At 45.2% G+C, this 17231-nt stretch overlaps 1 long non-coding RNA gene across 4 annotated transcripts in view; it reads right to left on the bottom strand.

Annotated features, from left to right (window-relative positions):
- Window positions 1-902: 902 nt before the first annotated feature.
- The window catches only part of LOC137561670 (uncharacterized), a 101273-nt gene continuing 84944 nt past the window's right edge, over window positions 903-17231 (bottom strand). For 3 of the 4 annotated variants that reach the window (XR_011030082.1, XR_011030081.1, XR_011030083.1), the window contains exons 2-3: window positions 10387-10477; window positions 903-1279 (exon numbers count right to left, since the gene is read on the bottom strand). This is a non-coding gene — a long non-coding RNA (uncharacterized lncRNA). Of the gene's footprint in view, window positions 1280-10386; window positions 10478-10576; window positions 10647-17231 lie in introns of those variants that run through there. The other variant, XR_011030080.1, reaches the window with a different exon arrangement.

The following is a 17231-nucleotide window of genomic DNA, read 5'->3' on the forward strand; positions in this document are numbered from 1 at the left end:
ATAGATGTATATTGCAAACACTGCATATACATCTATCTCAGCAGGAGCCTGACTAGGTCTGAGCGCTAACACATAGTATTCGCAACAGCAGACAAGAGTGAAGATCAGCTGCTTAAGAAGCCGTGGAGACCCAGAGGCACGCCCCCCAGAGCCCAGCCAATCCAGAGCGGCGGTCGCGTCCTATGACGAGACACAACCCATGGGTCAGGTGATGCGCCTCCTCGCAGCATAAAGGTCGCCCCGCTGACCGCGCGCACGCACTAGGGCGACATGATGGGCAACAGAAAGACCTGTCCTCGGCGTGCTAGATGCCCGAGGTACGGGAGTGTGGCTGGGCAGGGAGGTAGAGGCAGATGTGGCAGCAGTACCATTCGCTGCAGCTGTCCTACTGATATTTATTACATTGAAGCTTTGAACTTGCTTATGCAACAGCTGCAAGAAGCAGTGATTGGCTAACACATCTGGCATGCAAAAGTACATACTGTATGGTTACAAAGGGCTTGATTCACAAAGCCGTGCTAACTGTTTAGCACGGGCGTGCTAAACAGTTAGCACGTGAAGTACCGTTCGCGGACTTTTGCGCAGGCAAATTGCTGCGAACCGCGGCAATTTGCGTGCGCAAAAGTCCAAGATTGCGCAAACGGTACTTTACATGCTAATTGTTTAACACGCCCGTGCTAAACAGTTAGCACGGCTTTGTGAATCGAGCCCAAAGAGTCGACTAAACAAATGAGGTGGGACAGCATGAAAAAAAAACTTCATAGCCAGAAAAAAAAACTATTTTGTTTCCTGGTATTTTCTGACAGTTCAGACTTTCATAACTAGCTGTAAAGGAAAATGGAGAGATAAAAGGTAATTTTTAATAACCTCACATTAAGCAATTACACTGGTATATGTCACAAGGTAGAAATTAATTTGAAAACAGCCCCAGGATTATGATTTAGTGAGAGTTCCGAAACCTCTTGCCAAAAGCTCCTTCAACCGACAATGTTCGAACAATAGAAAATAAAAATGAATAAATCTCTTGCCCTTTCTATTCCAGCTCCTCGCCAAGAGTATCACACATCAGTAAGTGTGTCAGCGCGTAGCCCCAGGAAGGTGACAGGAGACAAGGCACAGCAATTTGTGTAATTCTTGTTTATTTTTCTGCAGCCAGGCTGTCTGAGGCTCTGAGCGGACGTTCCATCCCTTTCCAAACCCTCCTCATGGCCAACAACAACAGACAGAAATTGGGGATTTATTGTACTGACACCAGATCTTACCGGGTATTCTGTCACACCTATGAAGAAATGGAACAATTAACTTTATTGCATCTGGAGATACATGTCACATTTTAGGGCTCTTAATGTTAGGGACAGCTTCATGGACCAAAAATGAAGGCTCCCACTTTCACTTGGCTCCCACTTTCACAAAGTCCACAAAGTAGACTTAGACCACAACGTACTGTCCTGCAGTGTTATTCTACTATAGGAAGACCATGGAGTCCTGACCTGCAGAGTTACGCTACTATAAGAAGAAGACCACAGAGTGCTAGCCTAAAGAGTTACCCTCTGTAACATGCGGCGGGGATACCGCCGCGGCTGAGAGTGGCATGTCCGCCGCTTCCGCATCTCAGCTGGCGGCGGTCCCCGCCGCACAGTTACACAGCACACTACGGCCAGGTCCTTCAGCCGCACATAGGGTAAGGGTTACGCACGCGCGCGCCCAGCGGCAGGACCTTTATGCCAGCAGAAGGGTAGTCAGCTGACTCGCCGGTCAGCTGACTCTAGCTGGCTTCCTGATTGGCTGGGCTGCTGGGCGGCGCTGCAGAGCGATTCCCAGCATTTAAGGAGCTGGCTGTCACTTCTTCCTTGTCTGCTGTTGCGAATACTTTGTGTGAGCTCTCAGACCTTAGTCAGTTCCCAAGTGTGTTAGAACCGGCAGGAGCCGGGAATTCACACTTGGCTTGGGATCTGTTTGATAGCTGTAATTATAACTTCATTGTGTATTATTGTGTATGAACCTTGCCTGAACTTTTGACCAATCTTCTGCCTCTCGATTCTGTACTCTGCTCATCTGTCTTATTGCCGACCTCGGCCCAACCTCGACTCTGCCTTTGCCTTCTGATTTTGTACCTTTACTGCCCGACCCGTTGCCGACCTCAGCTATCTTTGACTACGATTAGCCTAACGATTCGGTACTGCTTCTGACCGATCCGTTGCCAACTTTGCCTGTACGACCGATCTGTTAGTGATAGTCAATACAGTCAGGGGGCTATCACATAGGAGTACTCCTGTATACTGTGCACTAATTACCTGAGCTCACACTCTTATTAAAGTACTGATTACTTGTTCTATATCTGCATTGGTGGTGATACTGCAGATCACCACATAATCAGATATTTGTGCGCTTGCTGACACGTTGTCACATAACAGCAGACCAAGATGTCTATGGATGCTCTGTGTACACAAGTCGAGGCCTTAACCGCAGCCGTGAATGCTTTGACTACCACGGTCAATACGCAACAGACTCAAATTAATCAATTGTCTGAAGCGGTACGTTTACTCCAGGCCCCAACATTACCAGGGCAATCCCCTCCTGTGGTCGAACCTAGAATGCCTCTCCCGGAAAAATTCTCAGGTCACAAGTCTGATTTTAGCAACTTTAAAAATCGCTGCTTATCATACCTCGACATGCGACCTGTATCATCAGGTTCAGAGATGCAGAGGGTGATGTTCATTAAGACCCTGCTATCTGGGGACTCGCAAACCTGGGGTTACAGACTGCCAGAGGGCCATGAAGCACTATCCTCGGTACAGGAGTTTTTTAAGACCATGGCCATAATTTATGATGACCCGGATGTCGCGGTCACTGCAGAAAGGAAGCTAAAGACTCTCTGGCAAGGTCATAACTCGGTGGAGACCTATGCCGCAAAATTTAGGAGGTGGGCAGTCTCAGCTAGATGGGGACAATTTGCACTGTTGGATTGTTTTTTGACAGGGCTGTCTGATTCTGTGTAAGATATAATATTGAGCCACCCGGAGCCTAAAACAGTGGATGTAGCGATCTCTCTGACAGTAAAAATTGATCGTCGAATCCGCTACCAGAAACAGAGTAGATCCCGGGTCTCGACTAGAACCTTCTCCATCTCTACCCCTTCTCATGTTCCCCAAGACGAACCGGTGCAGATCGGTCAGTCTAAATTGTCTGAGGTAGAGAAGACCAGGAGAAGGAAAGAGGGGCTGTGCTTGTATTGCGCTGAGAAGGGGCATCTGGTGCAAAACTGTGCTAAAAAGGCGGAAAACTCCTCCGCCTAGGTGTAGTTAGAGGTACTACCCTAGGTGAGCCAGTTATACCTCTATCTGATACAAGATTAGTGTTGCCATGTTCTATAACTTGGGGGAAGCAGAGCTTTGCTACCCAAGCATTTATAGACTCTGGCTCAGCAGCCAATTTTATTGATTCAGGCTTTGTTCAAAGATGGGGGATCCCTATCATACCCCTGGATAGACAGATTGTTGTCACGGCAGTGGATGATTCCCCTTTGCAGGACAGGCATCCTCTCTAGCAGACTCCCGTTCTTGCTTGCACAGTGGGGATGTTACATAAGGAGGAAATACAATTTTACGTTTTGAAAATGGCCACCTCTACTGTAATTCTCGGTATGCCTTGGCTATGCAAGCACTCTCCTCAGATAGACTGGAGCTCAGGCCAATTGTTAAGCTGGTCTCCTTACTGTCATCATCATTGTCTCGAGAGAGTTGCGATCTGTGCCACCAAGATTTATGTAGAGGGTGTGCCACCTCAGTTTGCAGATTTCTCTGACGTCTTTTGCCCCAAATCTGCGGATAAACTTCCTCCACATCGGAGTTTTGATTGTCCAATTGAGTTAAGACCTGGAACCATGCCCCTAGAGGTCACCTCTATAACCTTAGCACGTAAAAGGGAAAGAGGCGCCCTGATGTAATAAAAGCATCTAAAATCAGCTTAAAATCGAAAAGTGATATGAGGTAGCTTACCTCAATGACGAAACCTCTGTAGTTAATACAAGGGATTTTTATTAGCACAGGCAACGCGTTTCGTGGGTCTCAGCCCGCTTCATCAGGCCAGTAAAAGTGCCAAATAGAAAAGATCATCTAGCATAGGGAGGCTCCCTATGCTAGATGATCTTTTCTATTTGGCACTTTTACTGGCCTGATGAAGCGGGCTGAGACCCACGAAATGCGTTGCCTGTGCTAATAAAAATCCCTTGTATTAACTACAGAGGTTTCGTCATTGAGGTAAGCTACCTCATATCACTTTTCGATTTTAAGCTGATTTTAGATGCTTTTATTACATCAGGGCGCCTCTTTCCCTTTTACGTGCTAAGTATACCCCCGAACACATCCTGTCCGAGGGGAGGTGGCAGACCACCAGTGGAGTCCCCACAGTGGACTCTGTCCCCTTTTTTCCACTAAGAGAGCGACCATCCTTCCGGTTCTGGCTAGGACCACCCCGAGTGGAGTCGGGTTTATTGTCTCCACCTGCTTCCTGTGGTTGGTTGCCCCAAGCAACCTCCCTTTGTGAGAAGTGCTTTTAATTTATTGTCTTTTATTGTGGTCATTGACATATTGCACTACTGGGCTCCCGTTTTTTGTCTCCTGTGACTTTTTCTACAGGGTGTTCATCCACCCCTACTACAATTACCTCTATAACCTGACAGGTCCTGAAAAATTGCTATGAAAGATTACATTAAAGAGAATCTAGCCAAAGGATTTATCCGACCTTCCAAGTCCCCTGCAGGGGCGGGATTCTTTTTTGTACAAAAAAAGGATGGTGGGTTACGCCTGTGTATAGACTACAGGGGGTTAAATAAGATCACTGTAAAAAACCGTTACCCACTTCCATTGATTGATGACCTGTTTTCACAGATCATTAATGCCAGTATTTTTTCCAAACTGGATTTACGGGGGGCATATAATCTTGTTCACATCCGTGAGGGGGATGAGTGGAAGACGGCATTCAACACGCCCGACGGGCATTCCGAATACCTTGTGATGACCTTCGGGTTGTGCAATGTACCTGCGGTGTTCCAAGAATTGGTTAACGGGATTTTTAGAGAAATTCTGGGTCGATTTGTTCTAGTGTATCTTGATGATATATTGATTTACTCTAAAAATCTGTCAGAGCACCGTGACCATGTCAGGTTTGTGTTACAGAAGCTCCGTCAGAACAGCCTCTATGCCAAACTCGAGAAATTTATTTTTGAGGTGACAGAGGTACCCTTTCTTGGGTACATCATTTCCACCTCTGGGCTGATCATGGACCCAGAAAAGGTCTCCGCAGTGCTGGAATGGCCTCAGCCTGTAGGGTTGAAGGCACTCCAGAAATTTCTTGGTTTTGCCAATTACTATAGAAAATGTATGAAAGGATTCTGCTCAGTGGTGTCCCCTCTCACTGATCTCACTAAAAAAGGGGCAGACACCTGCAACTGGTCTAAGGAGGCTTTAAATGCTTTTTCTCTGTTGAAAAAACTGTTCTGCTCCGCTCCTATTTTGCGTCACGTGGATCTCAGTTGTCCATTCATTGTGAAAGTGGACGCGTCCGAAATAGGAGTAGGAGCAGTGTTGTCCCAACATTCAGGGTATCAGGACCGTTTACATCCTTGCGCTTTCTTTTCTCGCAAATTCTCTCCGGCAGAAAAGAATTACGATATTGGGAACAGAGAGTTGTTGACCATTAAGTTGGCTTTTGAAGAGTGGCGGCACTGGCTGGCGGGGGCTGAACATGTTATTACCGTGTATACTGACCATAAGAACCTGGAGTACATTGAGGGGGCCAAAAGGCTTAACCCTAGACAGGCCCGGTGGTCCTTATTTTTCTCCAGGTTCCGATTTGTAATCACATACAAGCCAGGGAACAAGAATATCAAAGCTGACGCACAGTTGAATCTGTTCAGTCCTCTGAACCCGAAAACATTTTGCCAGAAAATGTTGTGCTAGCCGCCACCGAGACTCAGGAAAATGTCATGAACCTTTTAGAGTCTTTCCAGCAAGATTCCCCTGATGGTAAACCTGAAGGCTCTTTATTTGTGCCTTTGCATTTGCGGCTTCAAATCTTACAGTTGTTTCATAGCCACAAAAACGCAGGCCACCCAGGAGGTGTGGCCAGGACACAAGATTTGCTGTCAAGATGTGTCTGGTGGCCCTCTATGAGACAAGATTGTAGGAAATTTGTAAGAGCATGCACTGTCTGCGCTAAAAGCAAGCCGTCGCGACAGGCACCTGCCGGGACATTACAGTCACTCCCTGTACCCGAGGAACCATGGACTCATATATCCATGGACTTTATTGGGGAACTTCCTCAGTCCCAAGGGATGACAGTCATTTGGGTTGTAACTGACCGTTTCAGTAAAATGGCCCATTTCATCCCATTGAAAGGGTTCCCATCTGCTCAAGAATTGGCCGATCTGTTCATTCTGCACATCTTTCGCCTGCATGGTATCCCGGAAAATGTGGTGTCGGACAGAGGGGTCCAATTTGTGTCAAATTCTGGCGAGCATTTTGCCAGCATCTTGGGATGGGTCTGTCATTTTCTTCAGATACCATCCGCAGACTAATGGGTAGACTGAGAGGATCAATCAGTCCCTGGAACAATTCCTTAGGTGTTATGTATCAGATTCACAACATGAATGGGCAAAATTCCTCCCATTCGCTGAATTTGCGCATAATAACCTTAAAAACGCATCTTCCGGATACACTCCTTTTCAGATAGTCAATGGTAGATCGCCTAAGTTTTCTCCCTTGCCACTGGTGACTTCTCCCTTCCTTGTTCTGGAGGATTGGCAGGCGTGTTTGAAAAGAGTTTGGGGGTTGGTAAAGGCCAATTTACAGAAGACTTTTGGGGTTCGGAAAAGGCAAGCGGACAAGAAACGCTCTGTAGAATGGCAGTTCGAACCAGGTGACAGGGTCTGGGTTTCTACTCGACATATTGGCTTGAGGAAACCCTCGGCCAAGTTGGGACCCAAATTTATAGGTCCATATCCGGTAGTTCAAAAAAATCAATAATGTGACTTATAGAGTGGATTTACCAGCCAGTATGAGAGGCGTAAAGTCATTTCATGTGTCTTTGTTAAAACCTGCTGTGCATGTTGATTCCTCCCTGAATTTGAGATTGAGCAGATTTTGGATTCTCGGTGGGTGCGGAATTCGGCGCAGTACCATGTCCATTGGATGGGGTATGGACCGGAGGAAAGATCGTGGGTTCCGGCACATCGCCTTCATGCTGAGGAGTTGAGACGGAGCTTTTATGAGGCACATCCTGAGAAACCTTGTAAGAAGTGTCCGGAGTCCACTCCTCAAGGGGGGGCACTATAACATGCGGCAGGGATACCACCGCGGCGGAGAGCGGCATGTCCGCCGCTTCCGCATCTCAGCTGGCGGCGGTCCACGCGGGCCGCTGCACAGTCACACAGCACACTACGGCCAGATCCTTCAGCCGCACATAAGGTAAGGGCTACGCGTGTGCGCGCCCAGCGGCAGAACCTTTATGCCAGCAGAAGGGGAGTCAGCTGACTCGCCGGTCAGCTTACTCCAGCTGGCTTCCTGATTGGCTGGGCTGCTGGGTGGCGCTGCAGAGCGATCCCCAGCACTTAAAGGATACCACAACTGAAATGTGACATAATGAGATAGACATGTGTATGTACAGTGCCTAGCACACAGATAACTATGCTGTGTTCCTTATTTCCTTTCTCTGCCTGAAAGAGTGCCTGACTCAGACAGGAAGTGACTACAGTGTGACCCTCACTGATAAGAAATTCCCCTTTTTTACCTCTTTCTTGCTCTCAGAAGCCATTTTCTGCTAGGAAAGTGTTTTATAGTTGGAATTTCTTATCAGTGAGGGTCACACTGTAGTCACTTCCTGTCTGAGTCAGGACTGAGTCAGCCACTTACATACCTGATATTTAACTCTTTCAGGCAGAGAAAAAAAAGGAACACAGCATAGTTATCTGTGTGCTAGGCACTGTACATACACATGCCTATCTCATTATGTCACATTTCAGTTGTGGTATCCTTTAAGGAGCTGGCTGTCACTTCTTCCTTGTCTGCTGTTGCAAATACTTTGTGTGAGCTCTCAGACCTTAGTCAGTTCCCAAGTGTGTTAGAACCGGCAGGAGCCGGGAATTCACACTTAGCTTAGGATCTGTTTGATAGCTGTAATTATAACTTCATTGTGTATTATTGTGTATGAACCTTGCCTGAACTTTTGACTGCCTCTCGATTCTGTACTCTGCTCATCTGTCTTGTTGCCGACCTCGGCCCGACCTCGACTCTGCCTTTGCCTGCTGATTTTGTACCTTTACTGCCCGATCCGTTGCCGGCCTCAGCTATCTCTGACTACGATTAGCCTAACGATTCGGTACTGTTTCTGACCGATCCGTTGCCGACTTTGCCTGTACGACCAATCTGTTAGTGATAGTCCCTACAGTCAGGGGACTATCACATAGGAGTACTCCTGTATACTGTGCACTAATCACCTGAGATCACACTCTTATTAAAGTACTGATTACTTGTTCGTGTATATCTGCATTGGTGGTGATACTGCAGATCACCACATAATCAGATATTTGTGCGCTTGCTGACACGTTGTCACACCCTCCAAAAGGAAGACCACAGAGCACTGACATGCAGAGTTACCATTCTATAGGAAGACCATATATTCCAGACCTGCAGAGTTACCCTCCTATAAGAAGACCACAGAGTCTGGACCTGCAGAGTTACCCTCCTATAGGAAGGCCACAGAGTCCACACATACAGTTACCCTCCTATAGGTAGCAGGGATGCTCGGATATCCCTTTTTAAAATCCGAATTGATTCGGATCCGATACCCAGATATCCGGATCCGAATCGGATATCCGAATCTGAACTTTTGGGTATCCGAGCAGAATCGGATATCCGAACCCAATATCCGGTCGTATTCGGATATCCGGATAGAAAACCGGAAGTTGCCTTTAAAATGTTTCCAAATCGTTTGGGAAAGTAAAAAATTTCTCTCTCTCTCTCTCTCTCTCTCTCTCTCCCACCGAACTGAATTTTGCCCTCAAAACCTACTGCTCGGATACAAGAATGAAAAATCCGACCAAGATTTTGGATTTCAAATACAAATCCGAATTACCTAGGATAGTGCTATTGGGATTTCCACAGCTATCCGGAATCCAATCCAAAAATTGGATTGGGGTATAAAGTTTGGATTATCTGGGTAGTTCGGATACCCGAATATTGGATGAGCACCCCTGATAGGTAGACACCAGAGTCCTAACCTGCAAAGTGAGTTACCCTCCTATAGGAACACCACAGCGTCCTATCCTTCATAGTAACCCTCCGATAGGAAGACCACAGAGTCCTAACCTGCAAACTTACCCTCCTACAGGAAGACCACACAGTCCAAACCTGTAGCATTACTCTCCTATATGAAGACCACTGAATCCTGTCCTACAGAGTTACCCTCCCATAGGCAGACCATATATTTCTGACAGGCAAAGTTAAACTTCTATACACTCCTGTAGAAAGACCCTATATTTCTGACCCGCTTAGCCTCCTATAGGAATACCATATATTCCTGATCTGCATAGTTACCCTCCTATAGGAATGTTACAGAGTTCTAACCTGCAGAACTACCCTCCTATATGAAAACCACAGAGTCCAGACATATAGTGTGAACCTCCTATAGGAAGACCACAGAGTCCTAACCTACATAGCTACCCTCGAATAGGAAGACCACAGAGTCTTGTCCTGCAGAGTTACCCTAACCCTACCATAGGAAGACCACAAAGTTCTAGCCTGAATAGCTAACCTACTACAGGTAGACTACAGAGTACTGACCTGTAGAGTTACCCTCCTATAGGAAGACCATATCTTCCTAATCCTAACCTGCCTAGTTACCACAGTCATAGAAAGATTTCAGAAGTACCCTCCTATAGGAAGACCATTTATTCCTGACCTGACCTATTATATTCACCTTGAAGAATACTGACCTGTAGATTTACCTCACCGACCTTAAGTTATGCACTTACTAAATAAACAGTTGCTGAAGGGATATGGACTAGGTACTTTCAAAGTAATGCATTTCCTATCAATTGACCAAGAAGCTTTTGCCCAATTAAAGTCAAGCTCAACGATTAGGGGCTGCACAAAACTAAAGGTAGCCGTACACTGGTCGATAGCCACCAGATCAACCAACAGATAGATCCCTCTCTGACCGAATCTGATCACAGAGAAGTCTATTGGCTGCCCATACACTGCACACAGATTTTGAATCAATTTCAGCATGATATTGATTCAAATCCTGTGGAGTTGTCGCTGCCACCTGCCTCGCCGCCCCTGGGCCTCCCCCCATTCCGGCTCCCCTGGCCAGAAGCAATAATATCACCTGTCCGCCGGTGCAAGTCCCCAGGATCCATACTGTCACTTCTTCCAGCATCCTCCATGTCCTCTTCACTTCCTGTCCCGTCCTGTGGCAGCTGAAATTCAAACAGCAGAGGGCACTGTATCAAATCTACTGTATGTCAATGATTGAATCTGCTGTATATCGACCAGAAATTGTACTAATGTATGGGTACCTTAAGAGAGCGTTTGTGTCTGTAGGATTGATTTAACATCCTGGCTTCAGACTTGACATGATGATTTTTACAGGACAATAGCTTAAAGAGACACTGAAGCGAAAAAAAATATATGATATTATGATTTGTATGTGTAGTACAGCTAAGAAATAAAACATTAAGATCAGATACATCAGTAATTGTTTCCAGTACAGGAAGAGTTGAGAAACTCCAGTTATCTCTATGCAAACAAGCCATTAAGCTCTCCAACTAAAGGGGCCCATACACTCAGCCGATTTTCTGGCCGATCGATCGATCCAAATCGATCGATCGACTGATCGATTGCAAATCGGTTGCCCAATCGACCGATCGACGGCCGATTTCGATCGATTTCGATGGATTTCCATCGAACTGGCAGGGTGGAAAATCTAGGTCGATCTGTTGAGATTGCTTTTCATTTTGCATTGGCCCTAATGGAAATCTGATGGCAAAAAAATGCCATCAGATCGTTTTTCAATAGATTTCAAACTGAAATCTATTGGAATTCTATTCTAGTAAAAAATGTTCATTTTACACATCAGATAGATAAGAATTCCATCTGATGATCTATCTGCTGCTAATCTGACGAGTGTATGGGTACCTTAAGTTAGTCTTGGAGAGGGCTGTTATCTGACTTTTATTATCTCAACTGTTCCTGGACTATTTACTTTTCCTCTGCCAGAGGAGATGTCATTACTTCACAGACTGCTCTGAAAGAATCATTTTGAATGCTGAGTGTTGTGTAATCTGTACATATTATAGAATAATGCAATGTTAGAAAAAACATGATATACCTGAAAATAAAAGTATGAGAATATTTTCTTTGCTGCTAATCTTCTAGTAATTATTCATAGTACACAACCAATTCATTATATCATTTTTTTTTCGCTTCAGTGTCTCTTTAAAGAGGAACTCCAGTGAAAATAATGTAATAAAAAAGTGCTTAATTTTTACAATAATTATGTATAAATGATTTAGTCAGTGTTTGCTGATTGTAAAATCTTTCCTCTCCTTGATTTACATTCTGACATTTATCACATGGTGACATTTTTACTGCTGGCCAGTGATGTCACTAGAAGGAGATGCTGCTTGCTTTTTTGGCAGTTGGAAACAGCTGTTATTTCCCACAATGCAACAAGGCTCCCACAGTGTGATGTCAGGACCTCAGAGCTGCGAGGCGCTGACATCACCTTGTGGGAGGGGTTTCACCACAAAATCAGCCATACAGAGCCCCCTGATGATCAGTTTGAGAAACGGTAAAGATTTCTCATGGGAAAGGTGGTATCAGCTACTGTCTCCCCTAGTGGCTGGACGGCACAATGCCTTCCAATCGGTTTCAGCACACAGACCAGCCAATTTCATGGATGCAATCAATGAGCTGAAACCACTGGAATTTTAGCAGCAGACAGACTAGAAGGAGGCGTGTGAACCATAAAACACAAAATACTAGGTTGCCACCGTCTCTGTTTAAATGGGACAGAGAAGCCCACTCTGGCTGACTCTAAGACCTGCAGATAAAGGGTTAAAAACACACTCTATTCCAGCTAATAACAACACTTCTCAGTAGCGAATCTTCAAGAAGCTGCTATTCGTTCTGTGTGGCTGAATAGTAGGTGTAGCTGAACAAATAAATAACTTTAGAGTCTTTTATTATAAATACAATATAAATAACTAATATATAGTGGCAGGCCGAATAATTACGCACACCCCACTTTGCAGTTATTTATTTATAAAAATGTTTAGAATGATGTATGATTTTCGATCCACTTCTCACATGTACACCACTTTGTATTGATCTTTCACGTGGAATTCCAATAAAATTGATGCATGTTTGTGGCAGTAATGTGACAAAATGTGGAAAACTTTAAGGGGGCCGAATACTTTTGCAACCCACTGTATACAGAAAATCATTAAAATCAACAATTATAGAGACAATAGTAGGGCAGTATAAAAATAAAAAGGGAAGAGGTAAACGAATACTTAAGTTCAGGTGAAAATGTCCTTTAGGGAGAGCATGTTATGTTCCTTTGTTTCCGGATGAGAGTTGACAAAGCTGTGATACCCGTCTAGTTTATATAACGGACATTTTGTTCATATAGCTCCATTTGGTGATGTATAAATCATTTCAGTTAGAAGAAGGCCACAAAATGCGTACGTGTTCAGGGACACTGGCTGTTCTTGAGCATGTCCTAATAGTAGATTTACCGTTATTTTGCAATGTCCTAGCTTCCTTGACTTTTAGTGGAAAAGAGGCCCCAAGGACAGATTTAGACAAGTGATGTGTTGTCCAGACTGGACCACTTCCCCTTGTGACCTTAAACAGAAGGTTGAGTAAGAGAACAGTGGGTGGTGAAACTCATTATAATATGGGTGGAGAGTTCTAAGAATTAAATGTTAACTGCTTCATGTCTGCACTGATTATTGAACTGTGATTGGTTTTTGTAACACTGATGGACATCCTGAACTGCCCAGAGGCATGTATATTTTTGCATAACTGTAACTGATAAAAGTCATTGTAACTAGTGAAATTGTAGCATTTGTCTCCTACACATGCCTCATCAACAAGCTTCTTGATGAAAATAAACTAGCCGTCCTTTTAAGAGGTGTGCCTTGAGTCATTACTGTCAGTATATCGCTTTGACAGTTTTGGTGGAGAATGACGGGCACAATAGAACTATAAATTGACTTTGTGGCACATCTCTGAAGGGATCCTTTTGATTTTGGGAGAGCGGAGACCGGACTAGCATCAGCTCAGGGGTCCAAGTATTGGATCTTCACAGCGCTGTAAAAGGTGAGCTTTATTACCTTAAATCTGATATTGCACCCCTGTGCTGCGTGCGAATTCATCCTCTGCTCGGCCGATATCTGATATGGATCTCCTTCTGACGGCTTCTTCCTAGTCCTAGAATGTGGTATGTTCTGGTATGTTTTATAATTTTTTTTTTGTGTGCATACCATGTCTTTTTGTTAACTAGCTTGCTGCTTGAAAAATATAGAGAATAAGCATAAGTGATATATTACTGTGCTGCAGTTTCTGATGTAAATGTGTGAATGACTCATGCCATTATTTGTGTTCTAAGCATCGCCTCAGGATACATACTGTTGAGACACTTCGGACATCCCTAACAGAACTTTAGAGTAAAATAGGATTCTTAATTGGTAACGCTGACTATCAGTAATGTTAGTAAATTAACATATAGGGACACGAGGTGTTCTCGGCAGAGTGTAATCTGAAAATAAGGTCAAACTGTGTTGTTCTTATCAAGTTTCTGTTGCATATAGTGAAAGTATTTTGTTGGTCAAGATATAGGTGCTTACACTTAGTGCTGATCATTGTGTTCACCAGTCTATGTTGGTGGGTTGTTTTCTCCTTTCCATTGGTCACCTTAATAGCATAAAATATCAGTGATACATCGCGGTGGAAGGCATTTAGCCAGCTAGTCACTGCGGTGCGCTGGGATGATGAATGGAGAGGAGGAGAGTGAATTTACCAGCTTTGTGTCCGGCTTGTACAACACTGTATAAGAAATTTTACACATGTCCTGAGTGCCTAACACCGTTACGAAAAATATCTAGTATTGTTGGTTATTTGGTCAGAGGAAGAATAACCTGTGGTATCCCAAACACCTTTCTAGATAAACGTAAGCCAGTTGTGATAGAATCTTACAAGCCACCTGGCTCGCTGCAGCCACCAGTCAGCTATACATTTCCTTTGTATTCAGCACCCTGGGAGTGCAGCGAATTAGGCATTAAATTTCGGCCAGTGCTGAATGCACCCTGGAACCTATCCAATCCTCAGATACCAGGGGAACAGGCACAGGACTCAGAAAGCTCAGCGGAATCTGACGAGTTTGAGAGTCTGCCAATAATTGCTCCCTGCCACCGCCCTATCCCACAGGTGCAGGAAAGTGTTGAGCGCTATCTAAGGGTTAGACGGGCTCAAATAACTCAAAAACCCGAAAATCTGTAAATATGAACTCTACATAAATTACTCTGCATAAATTACTGGCTAAACTGGTGATGCCACTGGCAGGTTTCTTCCTTTGACTAAATGACCATAGAATATACGCCCTATTCTGAACAAGGCTGTGGTGTGTGGACTTATGGGTTTGCTGTTGCAGCCTGCGCTGTGGTGTTTCTGGTGGTTGCCTGGTGTTGTTGTCGCTGGAGGGAGTTGTGTTGTCCTGATTTGGTTGAAGTATACGGAACCAGGGCTGAGTCAGAGAGAGCATTGAGGTTCGGTTTTGGTATCAGGGCATCAGGAGAGCAAACTCAGTGCCACTTCAGAGAAAAGCCCAATCAGTTAGACTCGGTCAGTTGCCATTCAATAGAGATTGTAGATGGTGGTGTCGAGGTTAGTCCATCGGGAGGGGACCCTCTATCAGACCAAGCCAGTGAAGGGTCCACTCAGCCAGATCTAAGTGTTTGTCACCCGCACAATTATTGCAGTTTGGATTTCACAGGGTTGGCAATGTTCACCAGACCAATGCCTACTGGGCAACAGTAAAGGATCGGGTGACCAGTTGGGCAGCAAGGACAAACATAACTGTTTGCCAGACCACGTGAGACAGTGTAATTATTGTGACTCCCTCTACTGTGTGCTGGAGTGAGCACAATATTGCCAGACCACGTGAGACAGTGTGATTATTGTGACTCCCTCTACTGTGTGCTGGAGTGAGCACAATATTGCTGAATAACAAACATAAAACCTTGCTGTTTGCCAGACCACGTGAGACAGTGTAATTATTGTGACTCCCTCTACTGTGTGCTGGAGTGAGCACAATATTGCCAGACCACGTGAGACAGTGTGATTATTGTGACTCCCTCTACTGTGTGCTGGAGTGAGCACAATATTGCTGAATAACAAACATAAAACCTTGCTGTTTGCCAGACCACGTGAGACAGTGTAATTATTGTGACTCCCTCTACTGTGTGCTGGAGTGAGCACAATATTGCCAGACCACGTGAGACAGTGTGATTATTGTGACTCCCTCTACTGTGTGCTGGAGTGAGCACAATATTGCTGAATAACAAACATAAAACCTTGCTGTTTGCCAGACCACGTGAGACAGTGTAATTATTGTGACTCCCTCTACTGTGTGCTGGAGTGAGCACAATATTGCCAGACCACGTGAGACAGTGTGATTATTGTGACTCCCTCTACTGTGTGCTGGAGTGAGCACAATATTGCTGAATAACAAACATAAAACCTTGCTGTTTGCCAGACCACGTGAGACAGTGTAATTATTGTGACTCCCTCTACTATGTGCTGGAGTGAGCACAATATTGCCAGACCACGTGAGACAGTGTGATTATTGTGACTCCCTCTACTGTGTGCTGGAGTGAGCACAATATTGCTGAATAACAAACATAAAACCTTGCTGTTTGCCAGACCACGTGAGACAGTGTGACTATTGTGACTCCCTCTACTGTGTGCTGGAGTGAGCACAATGTTGCCAGACCACGTGAGACAGTGTGACTATTGTGACTCCCTCTACTATGTGCTGGAGTGAGCACAATAGTGCTGAATAACATCAGTAAAACCTTGCTGACCCTTGTGAAAATCAACAGAGGGGTGACGGGATTGGCTGACTCCAGTGTGCTTAGTGGTTCACACGGTAGCAACAGGGAGAGAACCTGTTGCTCAAGTTGCTCCCAGGCGAAACCAGAGATTGGCCATCTCTGGTGTGAGAATTGCTTGGAATTCAAGGGGAACACATAGTCCATATTATGGGGAATTCAATTGCTCAGAAGCGAGCGTCAAATCGCGGTGAGCCGCAGCATTTGACGCCGCGAGAAGAGATGTGTAGCAAGTATGGACCGTGGGTCTCCCGATACTTGGAGGACTGGGAGCGATGGACTAACCAGAAATATGCCAGAAAGGGAACTTTTAAACCAAAGATGTGGGAAAATTTGTGGGATGTCCATAGGGTAAGGATGACTCGCCCAAACGAGCGAGAAGCATGGAGTAGGTGGATGATGGAGGCGATTCGCCGATCCGAAGACGTCACCATCATGACAGTAAAACAATCAGGCACAGGAGGGTCACCACAGCTAGAAGATGAGGAGACTGAAGACACTGATGTGCTGGATATGGGAGCACATCAGGCTTGGACAGCACTTATGTCTAGGTCTTCTCGTAGGCGGACTGATAAGGCCGTGTCTCGGCATGTGAAATATAGAGCTGCTGCAGAAGCTCTTGATGACAGTGCTGACACACGGCCACCAGTTGATCTCACTGGGAAAGAGGAAGTACAGGCACACAGCGACAACGGACAGCTAACGCAGACCTCATTAGAGACAACACACAATAGCAGTGACAGGCTGGCCCACATACAACCTGACAGAGAGAGAGATGACTCTACAGCTGTATGCCAATCCTCGTTGTATTCAGGACTGACTAATGAGTTAAACAAACCCACAGCTCCTACACAGCTAAGGGAGGAAACACCACCACCAGCTTATAGAACAAGTAAAGTAGTAGGGAGTATTCCCCATGGATATACCCCAGCCCCATATGACAGGCCACTTCCCCTTCAGCATATGTTGAATGGTAGTCCATATTTGCCCCTTTGTGGGCGAATGCCAACTCATATTGATAGTGCTAGCAATTACCCCTGGCAGTTTCAACTGACAC

This window comes from Hyperolius riggenbachi, chromosome 3, assembly GCF_040937935.1.
Source record: "Hyperolius riggenbachi isolate aHypRig1 chromosome 3, aHypRig1.pri, whole genome shotgun sequence".
NCBI classification, from domain to species: Eukaryota; Metazoa; Chordata; class Amphibia; order Anura; family Hyperoliidae; genus Hyperolius; species Hyperolius riggenbachi.